The sequence below is a fragment of the Macaca fascicularis genome, chromosome 16 (assembly GCF_037993035.2).
Source record: "Macaca fascicularis isolate 582-1 chromosome 16, T2T-MFA8v1.1".
NCBI classification, from domain to species: Eukaryota; Metazoa; Chordata; class Mammalia; order Primates; family Cercopithecidae; genus Macaca; species Macaca fascicularis.
In genome coordinates, this window is record NC_088390.1 from 49417781 (window position 1) to 49441732 (window position 23952).

Below are 23952 nucleotides of genomic sequence, written 5' to 3' on the forward strand. Positions count from 1 at the left end.
AAGAAACAGGAGCTTACAGAGACTTCCTAGAACCCAACAAGTGAGAGATACGCTCTGTCCCCTGCCTCACTGATATGGTTTGGCTGTGTCCCCACCCAAATCTCATCTTGAATTGTAGCTCTCAGAATTCCCACATGTTGTGGGAGGGACCCAGTGGAAAATAATTGAATCGCAGGGGCAGTTTCCCCCGTACTGTTCTTGTGGTAGTGAGTAAGTCTCACGAGATCTGAGGGTTTTATAAGGGGAAACCCCTTTTGCTTGACTTGCATTCTCTCTTGTCTGCCACCATGTAAGACGTGCCTTTTGCCTTCCACCATGATTGTGAGGCTCCCCCAGCCACGTGGAACTGAGTCCATTAAACCTCTTTTTCTTTATAACTCACCCAGTCTCAAGTATGTCTTTATCAGCAGCGTGAAAACGGACTAATACACCCACAAATACATCATCTTAAAGGTGGCACTCAGCATTTCCTTTGACAATGAGGCATTCCCAGTGGAAAGTACAAAATGGTATGTTTAATAGGATCTCACATTTGTAAATCATGTTTGTAGTATAAACAGAAAAAATATAGAGAAATATACTCTAATTCATTAATGGTGGTAGCAAGGAGGCAGTCCTAGGGAAACCTTTACTTTTGATGCTATAAATTCTCTAATATTTATTTATTAAACACATGCGTCATTTATGTAATTGGGAACATTTTTAAAATGGATTTTAAAAGAAAGCAAGCAAGATGAAAATTCTGACCCTCAGGAAGCTTCCAATCTGGCTGCTAAGGTGAAAGTTAAGACACCTGAATGACAGTGAACAAGACAGCATTAAAAGAATCCCACTGCCTGGTCCTTAGAGAAGAATGACAGCACGTCACCAAAGGTCAGATATCTGCCCATCTCAGGCAAGGAGTGCCAATGGAGTTAGGAGAGATCAGCTGGATACCGGTTTCAGAAGGGTATATGGGTGGGAAAGCTGTGCGTGGGGCCATGGTGCTGTGTGGAGAAGGGCAGGGATGAACAGAGTGAAGGAAGCGACAAGCCAGGAACCAGAGTCTCCCTGCATCCCCACAGGCCTTAGTTTCCCAGTCCCCAAGGTAGCAATGAAATAATCTGCCCTCCCTAGAGGTACACCACTATGAATGCCCATAAACCAAAGGCAGGCACACTCATTTCATTGTGCCTTGCTTTACTGTGCTGTGCTAATATTGTGTTCTTTACTAATTGTAGAGTTGAGTAAGTCTATCAGCATCATTTTTCCAACCACGTGTGCTAACTTCATGTTTCTGTGTCACATTTCCAAGTATTTCAAACTTTTTCATCATTATTATTATATCTGTAATGGTGATCTATGATCTCTGACGTAACTGTTTTGGGGTCCCACAAACTGTACCCATATAAGATGGCAAACTTAATCAATAAATGTTGTGTGTGTTCTGACTGCTCCACTGACCGGCCCTTCCCCCTCACCTCTTCCCCTCCCCTCAGGCCTGTAGACACAATATTGAAATTAGCCCAATTAATAACCCTACAATGGCCTCTATGTGTTCAAGTGAAAGGAGGAGTTACGTGTCTCTCACTTTAAATCAAAAGCTGGGAAGGCTTAAGCTTAGTGAGGAAGGCATTTCAAAGCTGAGACGGGCTAAAAGCCAGGCCTCTTACACCATACAGCCAAGATGTTAATGCAAAGGAAAAGTTCTTGAAGGAAATTAAAAGTGCTACTCCAGTGAACACATGAACGATAAAAAACCAAGACAGCCTTATTGCTGATATGGAGAAAGTTTTAGTCATCTGGATAGAAGATCAAACCAACCACAACATTCCCTTAAGCCAAAGCCTAACCCAGAGCAAGAACCTAGCCGAGCTCTCTTCAATTCTATGAAGGCTGAGAGGTGCAGAAGAAAAACTGGAAGCAGCAGAAGTTGGTTCATGAGATTTAAGGAAAGAAGCCATTTGTTTGACACAAAAGTGCAAAGTAATACAGCAAGTGCTGATGTAGAAGCTACACAGCAAGTTATCCAGAAGATCTAGCCGAGATCACTGATGACGGTGGCTACATTCAATTCTCATGTACACAAAAGTCTTTTATTGGAAGAAAATGGCATCTAGGACTTTGATAGCTAGAGAGGAGAAGCCAGTGGCTGGCTTCAAAGCTTTAAAGGACACGCTGACTGTCTTGTCAGGGGCTAATGCAGCTGATGACTTTAAGTTGAAGTCCATCCTCATTTACCACTCTGAAATTCCTAGGGTCCTTAAGAATTATGCTAAATCTACTCTGCCTGTGCTCTATAAATTTGAACAATGAAGCCTGGATGATAGCACATCCCTTTTTTCTTTTTCTTTTTCTTTTTCTTTTTTTTTTTTTTTGAGACAGAGTCTTGCTCTGTCACCCAGGCCAGAATGCAGTGGTGCATCTCAGCTCACTGCAGCCTCCACCTCCCAGGCTCAGGCAATTCTCCTGCCTCAGATTCCCGAGTAGCTGGGATTACAGGTATGTGCCACCATACCAGTGGTTTCACCATGTTGGCCAGGCTGGTCTCAAACTCCCACCTTGGCCTCCCAAAGTGCTGGGATTACAGGTGCAAGCCACCACCCCAGGCAGATAGCACATCTCTTTATAGCACGGTTTACTGAATATTTTAAGCCCACTGTTGAGACCTACTGCTGAGAAAAAAAGATTCCTTTCAAACATTACAGCTCGCTGACAACATACCTGGTCACCCAACAGCTCTGACGCAGATACACAAGATTAATGTTTTCATGCCTTCTAACCATCAACCATTCTGCAACAATGGATCAGCAGTAATTTCAATTAATTTAAGAAACACATTTTTTAAAGCTATACCTGTCACAGATAGTGAGTGATTCCTCTGATAAATCTGGACATACTAAATGGAAGCCCTTCTGGAAAGGATTCACCACTCTAGATGCCATTAAAAAAATTGTGACTTATGGAGAAAAGTAAAAAAAAAAAAAAAAGAAAAAAAAATCAGCATTAACAGAAGTTTACAAGAAGTTGATTCCAATCCTGATGCATGATTTTGAAGGGTTCAAGATTTCAGTGCAGGAAATAACTGCAGATGTGGTGGAAAGAGCAAGGGAACTAGAAGTAAAGCCTAAGATGTGACTGAATTGCGGCAATCTCATAATAAAACTTGAATGATGAAGAGTTGCTTCTTATGGATGAGCAAAGAAAGTCATTTCTTGAGACAGAATCTACTCCTGGTGAAGATGTGCATGTTGTTGGGAAGATAACAAAGGATTAAGAATATTACCTAAAATTAGGTAAAAAAGCAGCTGCAGGGTTTGAGAGGACTGACTTCAATCTTGAAAGAAGTTCTACTGTGGGTAAAATGCTATCAAACAGCATCGCATGCTACAGAGTAATATTTTGTGAAAGGAAGAGTCAATTGATGTAGCAAACTTCATCGTTGTCTTATTTTAAAGAAATTGCCACAACCACCCCAACCTTCTGCAACCACCACACTCATCAGTCAGCAGCCATCAAAATCGAGGCAAGACCCTCCACCAGCAAAAAGATTATCACTTGCAAAAGGCTCAGATTTTTGTCAGCATTTTGTTTTAGCAAATCTATTTTTTAATTGAGGCATGCACATTGTTTTTTAGGCATAATGTATTGCACACTTAATATTGACTACAGTATAGTGTAAACATAATATTTATATGCACTAAGACACAAAAAATCATCTAACTAGCTTTATTGCAATATTCACTTTATTGCAATGGTCTAGAACTGAACCTGCAATATCTCCAAGGTGTGCCTGTATAATCTCAACCAAGCCAAAAACAATATTACAAATATACTTTAAAAAAAAAAAAAAAAAAACTGGGCCTGGTGTGGTGGCTCATGCCTGTAATCCCAGCACTCTGGGAGGCCACGGCAGGTGGATCACGAGGTCAGGAGTTCAAGACCAGTCTGGTCAAGATGGTGAAACGAACGCCATCTCTACTAAAAATACAAAAATTATCCAGGCGTGGTGGCACGTGCCTGTAGTCCCAGCTGAGGCAGAAGAATGGCGTGAACTCAGGAGGTGGAGCTTACAGTGAGCTGAGATTGCGCCTGGGTGACAAAGTGAGACTCCGTCTCAAAAAACAACAATAACAAAAAACCCTTAATATTTCAAAATAATTTTTGAATGACAGAAGAAATGCAAAAATAGCTTAGAGTCCCCCATACCCTTCATTCAGCTTTCCCTAATGTTCATCTCTTACATAACCATGATGCATTGATCAAACTAAGAAATTAACACTGATTCAATATTCAATACTATTAACTAAACTACACGTTTTATTTGGATTTCATCAATTTTTTTACTGATGTCTTTTTTCTGTTCCAGGATCCAATCCAAGATATATATTGCATTTTAATATCATTTGTTTTTAAATATGCAAACATTTTATGATTATTTATTCTTCCTTGGTAAGTACTGGTACTATGGGCAAAGACTTAATCCTTCTCCCTATCATCAAAGAAAGCAATATTTGACATGATCTTCTGGCCTCCCAAGGGAACAGAATCTGATCTACAGTGAGATAAAAACCCAGACAATGACCAAGCCTCTTAACCCTCCATAAGCAGCCACCACCCTGGCCTCTCTCCACAGCAACTAACTGGTATTTAAAAGTAATTTATGTTAATTGCAATCGGCCATATATGAACACTACAAAGCCAGCCGGCTTCAAACAAAAAGGCTCAAGAGAGGAGCCTAACAAAAAATTAATTTTGTAAAAGACCTACTTCTATTTCAACTTGTTTTTAAATGTATGTTCTGAGTCACACACCATTAACTATCTCAATTTATTAATAATCTCAGGGCAACCAACTATCTCAGATCATGCAACGATGAAATCTTGCATAAAAAAAGAAAATGAAATATCTACATGCAAACATTAAGCAGGTAGTCAGCTGTGATGACCAGAGAGGATTATTATTTTTTAAACCAGCACATGTAGTAAGGCAAAAAAAAAAAAAAAAGGAAGGCTGCATGAACTGGTAACTCAAACTTTGTAAAGAAAATTCTTCTCCTCTGAGCATGAGATTCTTTTAGAAAGACCGGTTCAAAGAAAAGTTCTATGGAATTCCTTCCTCCTCTCCCCCAAGCAAAGATTTGTGATGGGAGCAGAAAGCACCATATTCTCAAAGACCCTTCTTTTCGCTGAGGAAATGACGGTGCTGTTTTGGCATTTTAAAGCAAGAACAAATACTTTAGCTATAAAATCCACTTTGTAGATTGAATCAGCAAGACAGCTGTTTATACAGAAACCCTTTCCTTTCTCCCTCCAAGCCCCTCAGTGATTCATATCAGCAATAAAACATTGGCTAGAACAAAGAAAAACGGAGTTTAAAGAAGAGAGATACACGGCACACCCACCACCTTAATGCCTATTAGTATTAAGTCTATTCCTTAACAGATAGAGCCTATTTCAACTTAGCCTATTTCCATGAATAATATTTCTCAACCTACCCCACTTGTATAAAAAATTATAACAATCCCCCCAAAACTGACCAACTTTTTGCTGCAGAGTCAGAAACTGGGTTCTTATTTGTGTAAAACGCTCAGTGGGTGTGACACAACCCATCTTTGATATGCTCTGGGCTTTGAAGCATGCTCTCTTTTTAGCCATGGGGAGCCTGATGACTCACCAGCACCCTTCTAGCTCCCCTCCTTGCCAACTGTCAGCCGTCTCCCCAAGCAAGCAGGGCAGCAGGGCCACCAGATGCTGGGCAGGAGGCGTATTAATTCTCCTGCGTGATAGAGGCTTGGGGAAAGAAGTGGGGAGCGCCGCGCAGAAAGACACATGACCATCCATCGTCGGAAGCCAAACGCCAGGACCCAGTTTGCCCTGGAGGGTGGGCACATTCTCCCCATTCCAGTTCTTTCCTGTTCACTCTTCAAAGCCCAAGCCAAATGCCACTTCCTCTACGAAGCCTTCCCTGGCTCTCCCTAGAAACGACTCCCTGCTTGGTGGTCCTGTAACACCTTTAGTATCCTTCGCCTGCTGATCACCTGCCTCCCCAAACAGACGCACACTCAAAGGCAAACGAGGCCCTTTCCTCATCTCCGTAACCCTAGCCCCCTGGCCTGCACCCAACCCAGAGCAGGGGATCAACAAATGTTTGCTCAATGAATGAACCCAACTCAACTACCCTAGAAACCACATTACTAAATGCTAATTACCTCTCGCTGCATGAATAATGGATGAGGAAATGAACTAACAAATGTCTCCTTGTTAGCCAAGTCGCCAAGTCCTTTGGGAGCACAAAGACAGGATCGACTGACTTGTGGCTGTTGTAGGATGGCTCAGAGACAAGACAACTCGTCTTGAAGGGGTGAGAGGCAGGAAAGGAGGAGAACCACATCGGTCCAGCAGCTGGCAGTACCCTGAGATGTTACCAATCAAGTTCTAGACAACTAAGACTCACTTCTTCACCTTCCCCAGCTTCAGTTAGCCCCTTGGAGTTGATCCTTCCATGGTATACTTGGAAACATTAGCAGGAGGGCAAAGAGTTGCCTAAGAACAAGCTCAACTCCTTCTTCTCCCATGAAACTCACCCCCATCAGTGCCACGCCAGCTTTTGCCACATCTCGTTCATCTGCCATGGCCCCCTGAGATATGCCTGTCCCTGCACCTGCCAGCACTTAAAAATGAAAGCCAGATGCTCAAACAGCACCCAGATGAAGTGCTATATCGGAGCAAACAACAAGGCAAGATTTATGATAAAGGAGGCACCGGATCTCTTCCCACTCACTGGAATAAGAAGGTCAAACAAATATCCATTTTGTGGCTGGTCAGAGCCAGATCCTCCCGTGTCCAAGATTCATTCTGTCAGAAATAAACAAGTCGGTCTCTGGAACACAGGGACATCTGCAGGGTCCCCTCCGGCTCCTCTCCTCTAAATCCCACACTACCCTGGAGAGACAGCACCACAGAGACGCGCACACATACTCGGTGGTGACACAGGAACTTTTTTCAGTTTCCCTGAAGCAGCCTCAGAAAAAGTAAACATGTATTGCCTGTCTACAACATCTAACATCCCATATTCCTTAAAAAAAAAAAAAAAAAAAAATACAGGCTGGGCACAGTGGCTCATGCCTGTAATTCCAGCATTTTGGGAGGTTGAGGCGGGCAGATCACCTGAGGTCAGGAGTTCGAGACCAGCCTGACCAACATGGAGAAACCCCATCTCTACTATAAATACAAAATTAGCTGGGTGTGGTGGCGCACGCCTGTAATCCCAGCTACTCGGGAAGCTGAGGCAGAAGAATCGCTTGAACCCGGGAGGCGGAGATTGTGGTGAGCCGAGATTATGCCATTGCACTCCAGCCCGGGCAAAAAGAGTGAAACTCCATCTCAAAATTAAAAAAAATAAAAAATAAAAAAATTTTTTCAAAAAGCACTGATTATATATTCAGAGGATGTGCTATATATCCAGGAAAAAATTATGATCAGATACTTGAGCCTTTTCTAATTCTGTAAATAATCAAGTAATGGCAAGGTACAGCCAAGTGCTGTTGCAGTGTGAGGAGGATGCGGAGGTGGTAGGAAGTTCTCCACATCAGGATCGCAGTGCCCAGGAGTTCAGGGCATGCCTCAACCTGACAGCCCCATGGGTGCAGGAGCTTCCCCGCCCCCCATGCTGGAATGCAAGCTGCACATACCTCTTGGTGGTTTCATACTCCAAGCCGGAAGGAAGCAGGACAAGTCATGTGAAGGCTGTTCCAACAGTAGGCGCCCTGAGTCTCTCCCCAGCCTCCCCTGTGGCCCCAGGCTCTGGAGTAAACACCATTCTCAGTTCACCCAGGAGTGGCTCTGAAAACCATGGGTACTGGGTAATGCTGACCAAGTCGATTGACTTTTTTTTTTTTTTTAACCTTAATGAGCCAATGCAGTAAATTCTTCAAAAGTTCTCAGATTTACAACAGATGACCTCTATGAAAGAAAGAAACCACTATCTTATTTATTGGTTCAGAAGGTCAGCTTACTACTTACACGGGGTCTTTTTCTGAAACCTTTGATACCGGGAGGAGCTCTGTCTCCCTGACATGTCTTACTGCAGGAGTCAGGGCTTTCATCTAGCGGCTTTCCTTAAAGTGGGGCATACCTGTGAGACGGAGGTTGTCGGAGGGCCGCTGTACGTTTGTACCTCCTTCAGCAACCAAAGTCTTAGGCCCCTAAAGCAACTTACAGAAAGGCTGTCGAACTCTTCTATCTGTCCTGGCCCCACATAGGCTCCTTTCCCTCCTAACACTTTGTGAAATGACTCCAAGGGCACCTTGGAGCCGCCTCTCCAGGTGAGACCAAAGTTCCCAGGCCTCAGCATCCTCTGGGGACTGGTCTCAGTCACAGATGTCCAGGCACCCTAGCAACTGGAGATCCACAGGTGAGGGACCCCCCACCAACCTCCATTTCTAACAAGCACCCCCGAGGGGTTCTGATGGAAGTACTGGCTGCTCACAAATCTCCCCTTCCTCCAGGTACTCCACCACCACCGCAACCCCACTGGAACCACCAGGTCTAAGGCACATGGGAGAGTTTGCCTCTCGCCCCTCCTCCTTTCACACTCACTCTGCCCCTGCTCTGGTCCAGGCCCTGTTCTGTTTGCTACCTGGTCTCCCCCAGTCCATGACCTACAACACTGCCAAGAGTTTTCTCCCTAAAATATAAATGTGATTCTGCCCTGGCTCCTAAGCCGCCAGGATTTCAGACTGCCTTCAGGCAGTCTTTATCTCTTGAGCGGAATGCAAAACTTTTCCTGCTCTTGCCCCTAAACCACCTGTCCAGCCTCCCCTTCCATCCTCTAGACCCCTTCCCCCAGGCAGCTGTCCGAGGGTCTCCCTAGCCCCCAATCCACTGGACCTTCTCGGTGAATGCGTCCCCTCCTCTACGATCCTGCATTTTCACGCAGATCTTGCCCTCCTGAGGAGGGGGACTGTCTAGCTTTTGTTTCCATCCCTGACTCCCCATCTCCAGCACAGCACTCTGCCCATGGTAAAGGCTCAATCAGTGAGTTCACTCCATGAACAAATCCTCTCCTGCCCGGGCTGGTTAGTTAGAATGACCCGGGGAGGATGAGGGTGGGGTCCTCACACAAGATCAGGTACATTGAGGGTGGTATGGCCATAGGCAGTGGGGTCTTCAGTTCCAGCTCCCCCATCCTTCGCTAAAAAAAAAAAACCTATTCAATAGCCAGCCACTTAAACTTCTGGTCACAAGCAGGACAAGGCCAGGGTATATATTGACAGCTCAACACAATCCAGTCCTACTGTAGAGAAAACAATTCAAGAGCGGAACCTGCTGACAACAGGTCAGGTGTGTCATCTCCACACATAAGAAAAAGCAGCAGAGTCGATCCATCTTTCAGCATCCCCTAATGGTACTAAGCAGCATGTTTAGCTGTTATTTCAATAAGCCTTATTAAGACCCAATTTTCTTGGGTCTTCTTTCAGATTCTGCAACATTAAAAGCCTCGCTGCTTAATTACATTAGGAGCACCTGTATATATTATGTGCAATAAATCAACTTTAATTTACCACCACACAAGGCTATTCATCTTCTCTGGGTTATTTATTGCTCGGTATTATTGGTAGTGAATTGTATCCTCTCTGCTGTAAGGAAGAACAGTTGGGGTAAGAAAAGCCAAAGCTGTATTTCAGAACGCTCCGGGATGCTGATCACACATGTACACAGCGAAAAGGAAAGAAAAAGAAACATATAAGCGAATCTTGGCAATCTGCTCCTTGCTATTTTCCTAAAACACTCCCCAAACATTTTGATGTTTTCTTTTGCACGCATGCACACACATACCAGTTACCCACTGAAACGACACAACCTGCAAAACAGGCCACAGCTCTCGCCGGCAGAATTGAGTATGGGATGCTGGCTGAGCTGAAAAATGGGAACACTCCATGAGCCAGAGGAGACAATTCTTCCCTCATCTGCTGCTGCCCCCAGTCCTAACGATGGGGTGCAGCCAGGACCTGACACCCAGGGGCATCTCGCAGAGGTTTACACCCAGGACACTGATGCGGGGCCCAAATCAGGCCCCCCCAGCGTGGGCAGAACTGTTTCCCAGATAATCCAAGGTGGAAGACATTTCTGCTTGTGATGACACGGGGGCTCTTCATTCTTTAAGAGTCTGACCAACACTGCCATTGAAGGAATCACCAAGTTATATGCGGGCTCCCTGCAATATCACCACCTGAGATATTAAACACTGAGTCCTGGGCCCCACGACTGAGACTCCGATTTCAACAAGCCCAGGAATGGATCCACCTGATTTTTCTGCATAGTAAAGTCTAAGAAGCACTTTCCTAAAGCCTCTGGAGCCAGGCTAACCATCCATTATAGAATAATATAACCAGGCCAGGGACAGTAGTTCACACTTTTAATCCCAACATTTGGAGCAGCCAAGGCAGGAGGATCACTTGGGCCTAGGAGTTGGAGACCCCCGCCTGGGCAACATAGCAAGACTCCATCTCTACAAAAAATCTTACCAATTACATGGGCATGGTGGTGTGTGCCTGCAGTGCCACTACTTGGGAGGCTGAGGTGGGAGGACTGCTTGAGCCCAGGAGTTGGAGGGTACAGTGAGTTATAATCACACCACTGCACTCCAGCCTGGGTGACAGAGGGAGACTCTGCCTCTAAAAAGAAAAACTAAAATAAATTAAAAAGTGTAGTATAACCAATGATAATATAATTAAGAATGACTTCCTTATCCCTGGCCAGGCTCTAGGCTCAGCCCTTTTCTTGCACAAATTCCTCAAGATGATCCCAGAGTAGGTACTATTACTCTCATCCCCATGTTACAGGTGAGAAAACTGAGGCACAGAGAAATTAAATAACTAGCCCACAGTCCCATCTCTGTAACTGGCTGGGCAGTCTGGTCCCTGCATCCATGCTGTCAATCACGGGCTATACCGCCTCTCCAAGGCCAGACTCCCGACACCCACACCCTCTCCAGCTGGACAACCACCTTCTTTGGTTCTAAGCAAAAGAGAAGCAAAAGTCACCAAGACGTCAGAGGCTCCACTTCTACTCTATAAAGCTATCTGGTTCTACTAAGTCCATCATCTAAAACTACTTCGTGGCAACTTGCCGGCAACACACAGTTCTGTCTCTGAGCTTCCCACCGATCCGATTCAGCGAGCTTCTCACAAAAGCAGGGCGCACCGGGCTGCCGGGCAGCACTCCTGCAGCAGAGGGGAGCCAAATCCCTGGGAGCCGAACGAGCATCACTGAGTGTTTCACGGCCTCCTCCTTCTCACCAAGGGAGCTGTGATGGATTTTATGGCACACAACTGACTTTTTTACAAGCACAGCAGCAACCTCCAACTTTCATCTGATAATTTACCTTTAATCAGGGCCTAGAAAAATTCCTGGCCAACCAATCCCACCAGACGGCTCCTTCCAGGCTCATCTTACAGACGACAGAGAGAAATAAAAGGGAAAAGAGAGGATGGCAGAGTCCTGGCAAGCAAAACTTTTTTTTCTTTTTTTTTTAATGAATTCATTTCAAATAAAAGTCCATTCAGTGCATGCAGAAAAGCCAGTTCCTCTGAATGACAAATTTGTGTGTGCCAGGGATGAGAAAGCAGATCAAACTCATGAGCTTGCAACCAAACTCCTAGAGGCCCAAACGCAGGACTGCCAAGAACCCAGGAGTGCAGAGTCATTCTGCTAAAAGAAGTTCCCACTCTGAAAAGCTTCATAGAGACGCTGGCCTGGGTGGAAACGTCCCTTCTCCCTGCCCTTTCACATAACCAAAAGGGAAGACCAGCAGGGGCCGTGGAAATCAAACCGAGGGCATGTGGCTAGCCACCTGTGGGAGGCTGGGGCCTGGGCCAGGTAATCTCTCCAGGCACTTTCCTGCTCTTGAGTTTCATGACTATTTCATTGTCCACGTTCCAATCCATGCAGAACAGAACCTCAGAACACATACAAATATTCCCCCTTCTTATAGAGAAGGGACCTAGAGTGCTAGACCAATGATTCTCATCTCAGGGTGACTGTGTCCCCAGGAGACATATGGCAACTGCTAGCTGTCACAACCAGGGAGGGATTGCTACTGGCATCTAGTGGGTAGAGGCCAGGGATGCTGCTAAACATCCTACCACAGATACAGTGCACTCCAATGCACCCCCTCTTCCCCAAACTCCACCCCTGCAACAAAGAATAATCTGGCCCAAAATGTCAGCAGTGCCAAGGTTGTGAACCCCTGGCCTAGAGCACTGAAGGTAATCAAACGCTCACACTCGCAGCCTTCCCACGGCCTCCGTTCCCTCTATCACCACCCACTCCCAGCACCTCTCTAAATCAAGCAGGAATTAGAAACCAAACCGCACCATCTATCATCTAGACACCGGGATCCACCCTCAGCTGAGAGCCAAGGGTCTGTGCTGATTACAGCCAACCTCCCTCAGTCACCGGTGCACGCTGCTCTCAGGCAGAGGCCAGAGAAAAGGAAGCCGACCCAGGAGAAGCGGGGACTCTGTGAGGCTAACTCTCAGTTCAGCAAACACCGGGGAGGTTAGGGGGAAGATTCTGCAGAGAAAGTCAGGAGGGTACAACTAACCTTTCAGGCCTAGAAGGCTAAACAGCACACTGGGGCCTCTCAGTCCAAAGCAGCAAAATCAATGGTGTAGGGTTTGGTAACTGCACTACCTCCTCCCTGTCCCAGCGACAACAGCTGGGTCCGGGCTGGCTGCATAATCAACACTGACTAAGCACCTAATAGATGCCAGGAATTGTGCTACGTGCTCTACAGAAAGTTCTATCTGTTCTCAGAGCTGCCACACAAGTTTTATTATCCTCATTTTATAGGTGACACACATGAGGCTCAGAGAGGTTATGTCACTTGGCCAGGTCACATAGCCAGGATTCAATCCCAGAACTGTCTCCAAAGAACAAGCCTATCTACCACATTACCTCTCTTCTCCCAAACATCCCACCCTAGACAGAGGGATGGAGGAATAAAGGAGGAGGAGGCCGAGAATCCTCCTGGAGCTCCTCCTGGTGCTGCCCCGGCCTGCTCTCCCACACTCTCCACTACTGCTGTCTCCAGGGGATCATCTGACCACACCTGTTTCATCCACAGGGTCTCTCCGGGAAGATGGCCCAGTGCGTTCCTTGCACTCCTTATGCACAATGGCATTGCCAGCACAGGAATTCTGATTTCATTCATAACTGGCTGAAACAGACATCCTGCTCCCCTCTAGGCGGGGGCTGCAATGGAATCCATTTGACTGCCAGGTGGGCCAGGTGTGCAGTTGCGAAGGTTTCAACCAGGCAGGGAAAGGGCTTTCCAATGCCCCACGTAGGAGCCGAAAGGCAGAGAAGCACCACAGGCCTCTTTCCTGAGCTAAAGTCCCAACACCCAAAGCAAACCAGAGGACCAAACACCTAACACAAACCAACAACCACAGGAAAGCAGCAGCGGCCAACCAAGCCCAGGAGAGTCAACATTCAAGACTCCAGGACTGAGCAACAAGTTAGGACGGTAAGACGCGGCAGTCCTGCGTCCGCAGATGGCCCCTAACACACACTATTCTGTCCCCCACTGTACCCCTTCCTCGACGCTGGCCGAGAGGGACCCATGGAAGGGGTGCTGGGCCAGCAAATCATATGGCACCCAAACTCAGGCCCAGCGGGGCTTCCAAGACACACAGGGCAGCCTCGCCAGGCTGCGTGTTCACTGAGGGAAGCAGTTTCACACTTCCTTTCCTTGGGCCTGCACTAATTTCCCACACTAACATTGCAAGGAGGCATTCTTGGGCTCATGGGGCCCTCAGAAAGGGTCCTATTAGAAAGGTTCAGCAAATTAAAAAAAAAAAAAAAGCTTTTGAGACCACTTATTTGTGGGGTACTATAGAGATGATGAATACGGAGCAAAAGGGGTTGCTTTTTTTCTTTCTTTTTAAATTTCCAATGAAGAAATGTGGCTTCAAAACTCTCTGCGGTGCGAGCCAGTTGCCTCCAGGCCAGCCTCTCTCTAGGCCTTGCTTTGTTTCTGGCCATCACACGCTGACCTGCAGGACCCACACTTGGCAAACAGCTTAAACCTACCTCGGCATTTTAATGAGCCAGACTGCCGTCTCCTCCCACGCTGCCCGCTCTCTCCTGAAAGAACACACCTTTCCTAATTCCGTTTGTTCACCAGAAAAATAAATAAATAATAATAAGGGGGGGTAGGGGGGTGTAGGTTTACCGGAAGGTCATTTTGCCTTAGGAAAGGAACAAATTAAGTGGAGGCTCACAGTGAGCCGGGAAATACATTCTCCATCAGACAAGCGACCTTGGGGCCTTTGGTTTTAGGCGGGAAAGGTCACTGGTAAGGCAGCCCCTTGTTTACGGAGCCCGGATACCAATGACATGGTCACCTCCGAGAAGCACAATTACCAACAGGGGCACGCCAAACTCTTTTATTGGTTACCTCTTAAACACTCCAGAAATCTGTCCAATTCCTTGCAGAATAGCAGAAAACAAAAGTGCTCTCAGCAGGAGGGGGAAGCCAGGACTCCATGATGAGCAATTAGTGAATCAATGACTCTCAGAGACACTGATTTCGACCAGCAGTTCTTATTAGCGACCGTCGAGGAAAATGCAGGGACACACAGCTTCCAGGAGAGACTAAAGCTTTCAAAACATTTTAAAAAATATCACCACAAACCACCTTCAGAGCTTCCCCCTAAAACACTTAAAATGTGTGCTCAGTCTGAGGAAAAAAAAAAGACTATTTGTTAAGTTGCTTCCTTAATGTCAAAAAAACAAGCGAAACTACAACCACTAGTTCTGTCGCCCCACGTGAAAATTATTCTCTCAAAATCCCAGAAATGAGATAAGGAATTAGGTATTAGGCAAAAGAAAGGAAAGAAAGAAAAAATAAAGAAGAAAGAAGGGAGGGAGGGAAAGAGAGAAAGAGGCTGGCTAGCTAATATGAACAACATGAACTTTTTCTTACTCTCGTCAGATTGTAGGAATACAAAACAGATTGGTCTCCACTCCCACTCCATCCACGTTGAATAAAAAGAAACTGATTCACGTGATAAGACATATTCTTTAGTATTTTTTTAATATAACCCCTCATCATCCAAACACCTGTTCATAAAATCACAACTACACAACAGAAAGTGAGTGGTAGGAGGCTTGGCTAACTGACGGGCAAGGAGAAAAGAAAACATTTCTAAAAATACAATGATGCTTGCTAGGAAAACAGAGTTCCATGTACACAGAAATTCTCAGGAAGACCTACTTGGGGAGATGTTCCTGTAACTGTTTTTAAATGTTCGGTTCCATCTCACAGAATTCAAAACACCTACTAAGAACACAGAAGCTTCCCAGGCATGGCTGTGGGGGCCAGAACCTTCCACAAACTTTATTTGAAGGCTGCTAATAACACGCAGCTGGGCATACTTTCCCCACACCCCGACCGCTCCTGAAAAGTGTCCCCTCCCACCACCACCTTCCTTTCTTTCTGATTTTGTGAATACCAGCGAACGCTGAGACAACGCGGTTCAACCTGAAAATGGAAAACCGCAAGTTGGCCTCCTCGGCAGCAGCCAGCCCCCAGCCCCCAGCCAAGGGCCCTCTGCGAACTTCCCCTTTATTTGTTCCTTGGTTTGGTTTCTGCTGGGTTGCTAATCTATTTGCTCTAAGCTATTGGAAGAAGTCGGCAAAAGAAAACAAAAAGGCTTTCTTCCTAGCAGAGGAAAAACGGGTAACCTTGAACCCAAAGAACCCTCCTCCCCTGCAACTCTGGCTACTCTGAAAGTTTGTTGCTCTCTAACCTTGAAAACAGTACGTGCCCCAGGGTCCCCTCGGCACTGGGCTCTAACAAGGATGTTGATGGATCCTTATCTAAGAGGAGGGATGCAAACAATTTTTTTTAACGTGAAAAGAAGAAACTTCTAAGAAACCGACACCAATCTATACACAGAAAAACCTCCCCTTTCCTCCTACAAGTCTTCCAGAAAGGGGAGGGGTTGAAGAAAGAGAAAATCCAAACACTGATCACTGCTAAGCTCCATAAATTGTTACCAAGGTTGTCTTCCCAAGGCACAAAAAGGTCATTTTAACTCTAGTTGAGGAGGGCACAGGGTAAACCCCTGGCCAACCTGAACTTCTCCCATCTCCAGCAGATGAGACTGACGTTGATCTAGAGGTGACCTGTGCCAACAAGCCCTCCCCCAGTGGGGGCAGATGACGCCATGAAGCCCCATGCTTCTCATCTCCATGGTGACAAAAAAAAAAGTCAACCCTACACTAAGAGACACAAGAATCCCACCAACTTAGAAACTTTCTTCTTCTCAGTAAGTCTCCTACAATATTTTAATGAAATAATTTTTTAAAAATTGGGGTCAGAGTGTTTTACGTGGGATTACAGTCAAACCACATCTTCCCATCTCTTCGTACTTATTCACTTAAAAATATACACATGCTGCAGATTTCAAAGTGGGCTGTGACTGCACAGCTGTAGGGAATGAGCTTGTCAAGAAAAAAACACACAGGCGCACCTCTAAAACACATCCATAAAGCACACAGGTTTATTTTTTGTTTGGAGTGAGAGACACATCAGTTCGAGTTCTGGACCAGCAGCTGCACTACAAACGTTTCCGGGTGGCGGGTGCTGGGTGGGTGGCGGCAGCAGGGGGAACACAGGACTGAGCCTCAAGGACAGCTGAAATGAGGGGCCACTTTCGAAACCCTGCAGCCAGGCGTCACCAGGACAACCACGACCGGGTGGAGGGCCCAGCACAGCCAATTCACCTGACTCTTTCATTAAAGAAGGGAAAAAAATTCCACAGGGATGAAAAGAAACCAATACTTGGGCAATGCTCAACTCAGCAGGCCCCTTTTGAGAATTAAAAAGGAAAATAAATCTGGAGCCGTGTTGATCCAGAAAATCAGAGCAATGGGCTTCTCTCCCCTGTTGAGAGGAGGCCACTTGATTAGCCTGAGGTTGACTATTTGTGTTGGTACTAGATCCCCTTAAAGATTGTTTATAAATACAGAGCAATCAATATTTCCTAACCCAAGGGTCTCCGGGATAGAAACATGGACCTGCTGGGCACAACATGAGTGCTTCCCATGTGGCCCCACCCACCTGCCACCCTCTGCTCCAAGCCTGGGACACACATTCCCCTGGACTCGGGAGGCCCCACCTGAACCATGCTTCCCGGAGTGCGCAGGCATGTGTGGTCTCCTGCCTCCTTTAACCTTCACCGGGCTGTTCATCCCAGACTAAGCACCAACTTGGCTGACTCTGGAGCCAAATTTTCTCCTCCCATGCTTTCTTACGGTCTAAATGGAGTTTTTTGTTTGTTTGTTTGTTTGTTTTGTTTTGTTTTTCTTGTGTGTTATCATTTCAGGATTGTTTCTAGCTTGGGGGATTTGGAAGAGGCTATTTCATTCCTCATCCTCTCTCTTCCTTTCTTTCCTTTACATCTAAACACATGTTCACATGCTCTTTAAGTGGCTTCAGGTTCAGGTTTGGCATCCATCTCAAACACGTCTATAATGGATCAGGAGCCCAAAATCTGTTTCCGATTATAACAGACAAATCAAGCCCCCCTGAAGTTGGAGGCGGGGAATGGGGAGAAAAAGTTATGGACTCTTTAATGGGTCAGCAATACAAAGGGACTTCTGGGTTCGGCCCACAAAGGAAGCACTTCAGCCCCAGGGGCTGACATTCCTGACTGACCCCGCGCGGCCTCTGCTTATAAACTTCCCAGCACTCACTCCGGAGACTTTACAGGCCGGATTCCACTCTTAGCGAAATGGCATTTTCTAGAAGTCCCGGTGAGTTTGAAAGGGAAAAGAAAGGGAGTGGAGAGGAGGCACAGAAGCCCCCTCCTCTTCCAAAAACAGCAAGCCCCCACACAGAGAACACAGCTGCAGGAAGATTAAAAACATTTTACTATTTAAAGAGGTACAGAGGGTTACTGGACATGGGCAATTTAAAATTAAATACAACCCTCGTCACAGCCGTTTGCAGTTAAAGGTGAACGTGGTTGTTTTAAAAGCAAAATCGCCCTGCCAGAGGACTGCCATTCAGCAAGGGGCCCAGATGCCGCCTCAACTATTAAAGTCGTAAGCTGGCCATTCAACTGCCCTGGCGGCAAGTCTCTTCTAGAGACTGAGTTCCCTGAAAAAAAAAAAAAGTCTGTCCCCCACCCACCCACCCCCCGCCCAAGCATAAAGTAAACACTTTAGAGAAAGTGAATATATCTTGCCACAGAGGTAAAAGACTCAATTACAAAACCTTCAAAAAGATTCTCAAGGAACATCTACCTACGGTGACAGAGACTTACACAAAACCAGAAGACAAGCTAAAATATTTCTCCCCTATTCACCCCTACCTACTCCTACCCCTAACAAAACAGAAGAAGAGGGAGAGGAAGCAGGGAAATGGGGGAGAGGCTGCCATTAAAAAAATGATCTCAAGACCTGGACACTTATCTGACATAAAGCAACATCCTCCAATCCTGAAAGACGAGCCTGCCACACACACACTTCTTTATCATCTCAGCAAGAAATATGGCTCAGGAGGCCAGCACTAATTTTAGTATCAGATTTATTATACAGCAGGGGGCAGGAATTCTTCAGGCCTGTGCCTTGTCTCCCGGTGCAGGACTAAACTGCCTTCAGGATGGCTCCTTGGAGGAGCAGCAAGGCTAACAAATAGAAACTTCTGGATTCCTGATATTCAGGAATCCTTGGAAAATACACAACTGACCCTCCAAGCTGCTTCCCAGTCCTTTCAAAGCCTCTGTGGGTGCTTCTAAGAGCTCCCCACTCTGAATAAAAGACCGCAACACACATCTCACTTCTTGTTTGAAATGAACCCGTCACCCCAAGCAAAGACGGGAAACCCCAAGGTCATAAAGCAAGGATACACCAACATAGTCTGAAACCAAATCCAGTAGTGACAACTCCTAGTCTCCCCGCTTTGATCTGAAGGGAGATAAAGCTAGGGAAGTCAAAGCAGGGACAAATTTAAAATGTTGACATCCTCAGCCGGCCACTCCAACCTCGCTGCACGTAAAGCCCTAAATGGATGGAAGACACATTTTCAGATTGTTTGATCTCACTCAGGCTTCCCCACCTCCAGTTTCTGGACATCCTTTTGTCTGCTTTTGGCCCTGATTTTTCTCCAAGTTATCCCACGGAGCAGGACTGTCACTGGTAGCCTCGGCAGTTGTCAGTCAACCTGATTGCTTTACTCCAGAAGGCCCTTTTTACACAAAAGGCCTCACTGAGGCAGAACGGGCTCACCTTTGATTTGTTCACCTCTCACATGTAAAGGCAGCTCGTACACCTCTCCCGAGCACGGATGCACTCGTGGAAAACTGAAACACAGTATATTGGGAAACAAGGCTTTTTAAAGCATTCTCTGGAAGGCAAGATCCTAGCTTGGGTTCAGCTCGAAGAAAGAGCTAAATGGAGCGAGCTGGAACGGAATTAGCCTCTGAGAACCTAGGGACGGAGGGAGAGTGGCAATACCAATTTGCTGGAAGGGATTTGGAAAGTAAACGAAGAGGAACGTTTGGATTGCAAAGATAGAAACAATTCACTTTGCATCATTTTCAGTCTTTGGAGTTCAGTAGGGAAGTATTACTATCAATCCACCAGAAAAAAGGGGAAGAGTGGCCCACATGAGCTCAGAACTGGCTGTTGATGGCGCTGCAGGTAGTAGAGCTGCGAGAACTGACACTATATCCCTCACGTGATGCTCTCTTTAGAAGATCAAGCTCTCCCTGGCTAAGTACGGCCTTCAGCCCTCTAGACAGGAACCTGCTGGACCACAGGGGAGCGGGCCTTGCCATATTCCCATAGGTTGAGCACACACAGACTAGCAAACATCAAACACCAATAAGCCCTCACACACCTGGCATGACATTACCAACATCACTTCTGGGGGGATAGCAATTATGCCACAATTTCATGTCCGACTCGCCAGGCCACACATGACAAGACTGCAAGAGCACCTCCTTCCTTGGGCCCCTGGCCTGGGCAGAGCTCACGGGAGAGCCCCTGGATTGCAGAGTGCTCTTTCCTCGACACCATGTGACCTGGCCACCTCTACCCTAAAACTCATTAAGGGCTCCCCACGGCCAAAAGTAGTGGTTCCCGAAGTAGAGTTTGGAAGAAAAAGATTAAAATTTTTATGTGTGCTTAGTTTTTTTTCTCATCCTATTTTATTTTTAATTATTTGCCTTATTAGGAGCATGCTATTTTAGTACAGAAGTATATGTATGTCATTTGTAAATAAATATGTATACAATGCAAGCTCAAAAACAAGTTTACCAATAGGAATCTGTCATTAAGAGTATGTCGATCACCAGCCAAGGGGTTACACTCAACCCCCTGAGCCAGGCACACCTGCCCTGCCTGTCTCCTGCATGGGCCAACACTCTCAATCGCAAGGAGGTGGGGGTTGGGGGCTCTGCCCACATCAATGAGAAGTCAAATTTGCCTGTCACTTTTAACACTTCCTACTCCTCAGCTAACCAAACCACCAAGCTGCTGCTCCGATTCTCAGATGCATCTCAAATCCATCTGCTGGTCTCCATCACTACCTCCAAGAACTCAGCTGAGCAGCCATCCTTCCTCAAGTGGATCATTGCAACAACTTACTTACTGATCACTGCAACAACTTACTTACTTACTTACTTACTTACTTACTTACTTACTTACTTACTTACTGATACATACTTACTGATCACTGCAACAACTTACTTACCCATAGCCCCCTGGGGTACCCACAAGCCACTTTTCGTGTAGACTGTCAGAGAGAGATTTTCAAAATGCAAACCTGACCATTTCCCATCCCATCCCTTAAACTCTTAAATGGATGGGTTCCCCACCCCTCCTAGGATAAGAATTTTTATCCCCACCAAAACAAGTGTGGCCTCGCCTCTCCCCCGTCCTCCTCACTCTCTGCATTCCAGCCACCCTCTCTTCCCTCAGCACATGAAATGCACCCTGGTAATTCCCTCCCTACGTCAAGCTCAGCCTCAATGTTATTTCTCCAGGAAGCCTTCCCAAAACCCAAAGGATACCTCGTTTTTCTGTTATGATCCTTTTAACATCCAATGCATGGATGTATAGCATTTATGGTAATGGTACTTCAATCATGAATCAGGCCAGGCACTGTGGCTCATGCCTGTAGTTCCAATACTTTGGGAGGCCAAGGCAAGAGGATCACTTGAGCTCAGGGGAGTTCAACCAGCCTGAGCAACAAAGTGAGAGACCTACCTCTACAAAAAATTTAAAAAACTAGCCAGGCACAGTGATGTGTGCCTGCGGTCCTAGCTACTTGGGAGGCTGAGGCAGGAGCACTGCTTGAGCCCAGGAATTCAAGGCTGCAGTCAGCTTTGATTGTGCCACTGCACTCCAGCCTGGGAGACAGAGCAAGATCTTGTCTCAAAAAAAAAAAAAGAAAGAAAAAGAAAAGTAGTGAATCATGCAATAAGTTGTTTAATGAACATGTCCCTGCCAGTCACAAACTCCACAAGGGCAGAGACTGAGTTGCTATTCCCCAGCTTTGAGCCTGGTTCAGGACTGGAGCTCCAGACGTTCGTTGCATAATGAGCAAATCAATCTTCGCTCTGCCCTCCTCTGCACATGATACCCCAGCCCATAAGGAACAATGTGCTACACCCCCGAAAAGCCAAGCTGTCTAACTGCTTCCACAGTTCCCTCAACTTGGAGGATCTCCTCTCTCTCAAGGTTCAGCTCATGAGGCCTCCTCCATGAAGCCTGCCCTGCTTGCTTTGTTCTCTGTGCCCCTCCTGTTCACGGCCATAGTCCCCTCTAGCTCACATCCTGGTTTATACACCCGCCTCCCTGCTAGCCTGCGAGCAGTCAGAGGATAGGTTAGTATCTGATTCTGTCTCCTCCGGGTCTAAGAGCAAGCCGAGCAACCTCATGTTTGTCCATACGCGGCCTGTGTTGTGCTCACTGGTGTAGATTCCCCTTTCCACCTTCCCTTCCAGAGACTAACAATAATAGTTCACAACAAGTGCTATGGCTTTTCCCACCTAGAACACCTGTATCAGGTCCACCCTGAAAAGAAAGCTGAGATACAGCCAACAGACACCGGCTCTCCACGCAAGCACTGGTGTCCACAGCTCGACGTCTGCAGGGGCCAACGGGCGTGGACCTGCCCCCAGTTCACAGTTCCTGCTGCATACACAAGGCATGAGAAACAGGTGCTGGTGCCGACTTAAAACCATCTCATCGGGAGGGAGAGCATCATGATAAACAGCTAATGCATGTAGGGCTTAATACTTCGGTGATGGGTTGATAGGTGCAGCAAACTGCCACGGCACATATTTACCTTGTAACAAACGTGCACATCCTGCATATGTATCCCGGAACTTAAAATGAAAAAAAAAAACCATCGCACCAAGCTCACCAAGGGGCGGGGGGCAGTGGGAGGATGGAGGTCTTAGTGGGAATGGAAGCAATAAAAAGACGGAACTCTGTCTGCCAGATGCATGTAGGAACACTCTAAAACAGCAAATGGCCTTTGATCAGCTCTGCCTCAGTCGAGCAAAGCTTTCAAATTCAGATAGTACCAGGCATGGGTTCCAAAACCTAATGTGGGTCTCCGTGTCCCTTGGGGATTGGTCCTCCTCTTGTCCCTCCTCCCCTTCTCCCGCAGTGAAGTGGTTAAGATGTCAAGCAAGGGGAAACCCCAGTCCCCATCTCCTCGAAGCTGGGTGGTGCAGGGTACTTCATCACCTAAGTTCCAGACCATGCATTTTGGGCAGGCCTTGCCTCTTTCGCTGCAATTCTCCCTCTATGGGAAACTGTTCAAATCAGAATGTCAATCTGTGGAGTTCAAATGTTTTCTTTCCTTGTCTCTCTTTTTAAGAGACAGGGTCTTGCTCTGTTGCCCAGGCTGGAGTACAGTGGCGTGATCATAGCTCACTGCAGCCTCAACCTCCTGGGCTGGAGAAATCCTCCCACTTCAACCTCCTGAGTAGCTGGGACTACAGGCATGTACCACCTCACCTGGCTAATTTTCGTATTTTTGTAGAAAGGGGTCTCACTGTGTTGCCCAGGCTGGTCTCCAACTCCTGGCCTCAATCAGTCCTCCCACCTCCACCTCCCAGAGTGCAGGCGTGAGCCACTGCACCCAGCCTCAAATGTTTTCTCAATGTGGTCCCTTCTAGTCTGCGTCTTGGCTCAACTCTCAGAAACCTTTGGTCAAATCACTATGGAGCTGTTAACATTAAAAGTAGCCCCCAGGAATAAGGTGCTAGCCACCTCCCAGGCACTGTACTTTATGAACACTGTCTCCTGTAAACATTACAACAATCCTGTCAGGTAGATGCTCGTATTGTATTATCCCATTTTACATATCAGGAAATTAAGGACTAACAAAGTTGAGTGAACTCCCCGAGGTCAAGCAGCTAGGAAACTATTAGGCCAGAAAGTAACCCTACGACTGTCTGCCTCCTAAGCCTCTTCTCTTAAGCCCTAATCAGCCCTGCTTCCCACCACATGCCTTCATTCTTCCCGTCTACAGATGGGGAAATCGAAACACGAAGCTGCAAGGCAAAGTGCCTGAGGTCATGTTCAGCACATCAGCATTGGGCTAAGAGACCAAGAGACAGAAGTCAAGTCTCTCCCACTAGGACTGGAACATTCACACCCATAGTCTGCCGTACTCCCTCATGACCCAAACCACCCTGTCAAAAAGAAAACCAGCCCTGGCGTGGTCGCTCATGCCTGTAATCCCAGCACTTTGGGAGGCTGAGGCAGGTGGATCACTTGAGGTCAGAAGTTCGAGACCAGCCTGGCCAAAGGTGGCGAAACTCCGCCTCTATTAAAAATACAAAAAAAAATTAGCTGGGCATGGTGGCGGGTGCCTGTAATCCCAGCTATTTGGGAGGCTGAGGCAAGAGAATCACTTGAACCCGGGAGGCGG

General features: G+C 46.6%; 1 protein-coding gene across 39 annotated transcripts in view; it reads right to left on the bottom strand.

Moving 5' to 3' along the window:
- The window catches only part of MSI2 (musashi RNA binding protein 2), a 432504-nt gene that overhangs the window by 387318 nt on the left and 21234 nt on the right, over window positions 1-23952 (bottom strand). For 5 of the 39 annotated variants that reach the window (XM_074019241.1, XM_074019238.1, XM_074019233.1 and 2 more), the window contains exon 1: window positions 12589-12733. The exons of the other annotated variants lie outside the window; for them this stretch is intronic. The gene's annotated coding sequence lies outside the window, so the exon portion shown is untranslated. Of the gene's footprint in view, window positions 1-12588; window positions 12734-23952 lie in introns of those variants that run through there. 39 annotated transcript variants of the gene reach the window in all.